General features: G+C 55.9%; 1 long non-coding RNA gene across 1 annotated transcript; it reads left to right on the top strand.

The window, feature by feature from the left end:
- The first annotated feature begins 329 nt into the window (after window positions 1-329).
- LOC143661451 (uncharacterized) lies at window positions 330-2,752 on the top strand. The gene is made up of 3 exons (XR_013164606.1): window positions 330-438; window positions 828-970; window positions 2,698-2,752. It is a non-coding gene; the product is annotated as an uncharacterized LOC143661451 (long non-coding RNA).
- Window positions 2,753-5,112: the final 2,360 nt, after the last annotated feature.

Below are 5,112 nucleotides of genomic sequence, written 5' to 3'. Positions count from 1 at the left end.
AAAGCTCACCCTGGGCACCAGTAGGGCTTGGGGGCTCTGACAAACGGGGGTCTCTATGTCACCATCACCCAAAGGGACCTTCTGGGGCTGAGCTCTGCAGAGCCAAATGGCCCTCGCTGCTCTGGGGTCTGTGCAGCAGCGCTTGGCGCCTGCTATATGCACTCTTCGCTGGCTCTGGCTGTTGCGTTCTGGCCTGGGCAAGCACATGGCTCTGTGCCCCCGATTCAGTCTCTGCTTTCTCTCCACTGAACAGGAGATGTTTCCATCGTCACACGCCCCCCTCCCACCTTCCCACATACACCAGCTAGGTGTAGGGGGGCGTGTCGTGGCCAGGCCTGCCCCTGCCCTTGCAGAGGGAGACGGACTGGAGGCAGGAGAGCCTCACCTGTGGGAGAGCCGGGCCAGCCAGCCCCTCCTTCACAGCGTTTAGGAGACATGGTCAGCCCCTGATCCACTGGGGCCTGGGGTGCTCCACAGAGGGGGACTGAGAGGGGCTTTGAACAAGGGTGGCAGGCTGGCACAAGGTCAGGTGTCCTGCTGCAGCTCAGCTGGGCCAGGGCTGGTCTGGGGGCAGCCCCCGAGGGGCCTGTGGTCTGCGGAGCTCATCTTGGGTAGCGACTGCATGGAAGGTGTATGTGGCAGAGGTGGGTGAGGGGCGCCTCCCAAGGCTCCCCGGCCTTCCCTGGTACCCACAGCAGAGCCAGCCCTTTTTCTTGTGTCTGAGGTGCGGCCCCTGGCGTCTCCCTGGGCCGGGCTGACCCTCCTACCAGACCGGCTGACCCAGTGCTGCGTCTCCTCTGGGCAGCAGGTGCCTTGTTTGCCTCTAGGGAGAGGATCACATCTGGAGTTTCACTGAGGAAAAGGCAAGACATAGACTGCGGCGTGGGTCTAAGGAAGCGGGAGCAGCAGGGCGGGTCGCGTCTGAGGACTCGAGGTCCCAGGAGAAATAGGTCTGGAGTTTGAACCCAAGGTTTGTGCTGAAAACACGGAAATGGGTGCTGCACTAGTGGGGTGCTGAACTAGTGGGGTCCTGAACCAGTGGGGTGATGTTTGTCTGGGAAGCGGCTCCAGTTGCTGAGGATTGACCATCTTGGCCGGTTTGCGGGGGAGCAAATCTGGGGGACGTGCCGAGACCAGGCCTGAGGGGTGGGGCCGTCCGTGCCTGTCCTTGGCTCCCTGAGGTCGCTCTTGTCTCCTGCACCATGCTGCCCTCGAAGCCTTGACTGCTTACGTCCGCCCACAGTTGTCATTAGATCCCAGACGGGCCCCACGTGTGCAAGCTCCCCGCACACCGAGAACTGAAGGCGAGTGGTGAGACTCCCACCAAGGGGAGAGGTGACCACAGTGTGTGGGCAGCCAGGGCCCGCACAGAACCTGGGCCGAGAACTGGCCCTTCTTTCCTCCACCTGAAACTGCTATTGCAGGTGTGCCCTAGGTGCCTGACAGCTGGCCCCGCCCACAGCCTGGCTCCAGCCACGCCTGGGCTCTGCGCTTAGCTCCTTCCTAGTCTCTTTTCAGGAACATGGGCCCTCACAGAGGAGGGAGAAGCTGAGGCATCACACAAAGGCGCTGTGGGGCCTGCTGATGCTCTGTTCGCGCTGGGGAGAGGCTGGGGCTCTGACCACAGACGAGGGGCTCCGGGAGCTCGCCTGCCAGCAGGGGCCTCCCTGGAGCTGCCCCAACTCGGACCCACAGCCTCCCTGCTCCTGGGAAACCCGGTGGGCGGTCGGCCTGTCCAGGGTCTGTCCAGGAGGCCCTGCCCAACCTCATCGGGGGTGGCTGCTGTCTGTTTCCCGACCCTCCCTCTTCCCGCTGCGGCCCTTTGCACAGGCCGCCCGTGTGCACCTGGCCACGGTTTCCTGCGACATCGTCTGTGCTGGCCCAAGTCCAGCAGAGGTGGTGGTCAAGCCCGTCAGCCATCCTGGCTGTCCCCTTCCTGGGCCCTGTGCTTGGAGGCGCCTTCCTCTGACCGCTGCCCCTGCCTCTGGGCTGCTGCATCCCGGGGCTCGCTGTGGTCCTCCCGTACATCCCACACTCTCCACTCAGCCCCCGAGGGAGAGGCGCAGGATGCACAGAGCTCTGCAAGTACGGGCAGCAGGGGTATCAGCTCCGCCCACCTGGAAAGGGGCGCCCGCCCAGCCTCAGGGCTGACAACCCGCATGTGCTCTGGAGACCCACTGCTGTTGCTGCTGGGGGGCTGGGTAGTGTGCGGGTCCGGTGCATGCTTGGAGGGGCTGTGGGGCGGCAGCCAGGTCCCCCAGGCAGTGGCCAGGTCTTCTTCTGGATCAGATTTTGGGGTGCTGGCACTGCCTGTACTCTGCTAAAGCGGGGTGGGAGGGCTCCCGCTCCTCAGAAGGGAAGGTGAAGGCTCTGGAGCAGTTGGGAAGTGTGGACCCTGCGCATGGAAACACAGCTGTGAAGTGTCCTCGGAAGTCCCAGGTCAGTCCCTCTCAGGGCACTTGCTATCCAGGTGTCTATGATGACACGAACAGCTCATGGACAGCTCTGCTGCCTCAAGGTGAATTTACTAGTTGTCCTTTACCCAGAATACCGACCTCTCAATGAACTAGAACTGGTGAAAGGAAGTTAAAGATGTAGACTCTTCTGGAGAAGGGTTTGGCACATTCAAGGAGTCTTGAGGCTGGTAGCACCATTTCTTTATGACATCTGATTCCACTTTCCTTCTCATTAATTCAGATGGATCACTTGAGCTCTGCTCTTACACTGTGTTCTACATCGGTCATGATTAAGGTCAGTTTTTGGGTCACAAATAGAACGATGAGAAGGAGAGGGGGTGGGAGAGGGAGATATGAAGTGGGAGACAGGTGGAAGAGGGTGGGAAGGAGGGGCGTCACATAGGGTACTAAGCCACAGCTGACTCAGTGAACAGAATGGTGCAGGACCTACTACCGCAGTGGACACCGAAGGCGAGAGGTGATTCAGGTCAACCACGTGTTCCTTTGGGGAGGTGAGGAAGCAGTGGGGACGAGGCATGAGTCCAGGCTGTGATCTGTGCCTGAATAAGGTAGATTCGCACCGGGCGGCTGGCAGCTGGTGAGATGTTTGTAAATTCAGGTGTTTATAATGCGAGATTATGCTTCCTAAAGGTAAGGGGCACAGTGGTGGTGGGGTAAACTATTTTATTATTGCTACTACTATTACTATTATCATGTGAGAATCATCCCATTTGATAGCAACTGACTGATTAATTTTATTCCTTCACGCAATACTATGAAGTGAGCTCCCACTATGTTAGTTGCTGTGTGCAGTTATAAGCAAAAACAGATGCAGTCTTTCTTCTCAGGGGCTTGTAGACCAGGGGAGGAGATAATCACACAAATGCCTAGAAATCTGCATCGGTGATAAATGCGATGAAGTGTGATCTATAAAGCAAGGATGTGACCTGGTCATTTCAGCAGCAAGACTTCTGTAAGGAGAGGGTGCTGAACTGGAATCTGTGGGCAGTGGGAGGTGGTGAGCAAAGAAGTGAGAAAAGCTGATCCAGGCAGCTGGGCAGCTGGGGCAGAGGCGGTGCAGCGGGAGGGGGCCCAGTGAGAACAGAGCTCCCCAGTGAGTATGGCAGGTCCGTCCCACGGGAAGAAGGCGAGGACAGCGCAGGAGCAGGGCGCTGGGCGTGGGCGCTTCCAGGAGCTACCGGTGAGGGCAGTGACAGCAAGGGGCTGAGCAATAGCCCAGGGCGCAGAAGACCAGAGCAGGCTGTGTAGCTGAGCAGCTGCGGGAGCCTAGTGGATGCTCCTCGCACCTCAGGTCCTTTATTTGTCCAGTACAAGTACGTGGGAAAGACCATCTTGTTATTCCTTCAAACAGTCATGATGTTATGCGTTTGCTAATCAAGCATCTATAATATATTAATCCAACATAATTATAAGCATTAATTAAATACGTACACAACAAGTTACATCTTAGTTTAACTCTCTATCATGTTTCTGGAATATTCCTGATTAGTGTCACAGCAATGACAAGGCTGAGTGCTGACACATCAAGTTGAAAAGAGCCCTGGCAGCTGTCGGCAATGCTTTCTTGGGTTGTACGAAGCAGGTCGTCCACACTTCCCACCACAGATAGACTCTTGAAACTCATCTCTACATTAAATTTGGGCTGCTTGACACCTGCGGTGAACCTGAAGGCTCCCTTTTTCCTGAACAAGTTTGATGCTTTTCCATATTTGCGCACAAGGTTCTCCCTGTCATATGTCACCATGTCATTTTCCGGCTCACTTTTAGGATTGACTTTAGCCCTTTATAAGAACCCTTTCCACTGTCTTCTTGTGAAAATATGGCTGGCCTATGGATTGTAGGCCCATGTGGATGCTTTTTTGTTAACTTGGCATTAACCATGCAGTCTACGTCGAGCACGGGAACGCATGGTGTGACTTTGGCTGGAGGTCTTCTTGGCAGTGACGACCCAGGAATGATGGCAGGTGGCTGACAGCCACGTGCAGCATTGATGGCCCACCCCTCCCTGGCAGGACGTGTCTTCTCCTCACAACCACATGTCGCTGCTTTCTCAGAGGTCCTACTTTTGGTCTCCTGAGCTGCCTGCTCTTACCTGCACCACATCTGGCTTCTTGCGTACATGCCCTCCAAACTCACTGTCCGCTCAGGGTTTTTGTTAGGGCCTTTTGGCTGGCCACTCAAACGCATCTCATACTTTCAACTTTTGCATTCGTCAGGTGAAGTCACCGCTAGTTCACAGTGAGACCGTTTCCTAGCAAGTGGCCTGGGGCGCTGAGCTGCCGGGGCAGGAAACCTGGCTCCACCCATCACCTGCATGTGATCTAGGGAAAGTTATTTAAATTCTCTGAGCCTCAGTTTCCTTAACTATGAAAAGGTGAGAAAAAGTGTTCTTCGTGGGGTGTCTGTAAGGGTTTAGTGAGATTAGGTGTGTAAATTATCTGGTACATAGTAGGTAGGTAACAAGAGCTGTTATTTTGTTTTGAACAAGGTAGCAAACAGAAACTCCTGAGAGGGAGCTAAGAGATCAGCAGAATCCTGCCAAGTCCAATCGGCAGCTGAGCGTCAGGAATGAGAGCTGGTGCCCACACGTAGGGAATGGGACAGATGCTGATCAGACTGAATGACTAGAGGAAGA

Source organism: Tamandua tetradactyla, chromosome 17 (genome assembly GCF_023851605.1).
Source record: "Tamandua tetradactyla isolate mTamTet1 chromosome 17, mTamTet1.pri, whole genome shotgun sequence".
NCBI lineage: Eukaryota > Metazoa > Chordata > Mammalia > Pilosa > Myrmecophagidae > Tamandua > Tamandua tetradactyla.
Note: the sequence above shows the minus strand (reverse complement) of the source record. Positions and strands in the feature narration are given on the sequence as shown.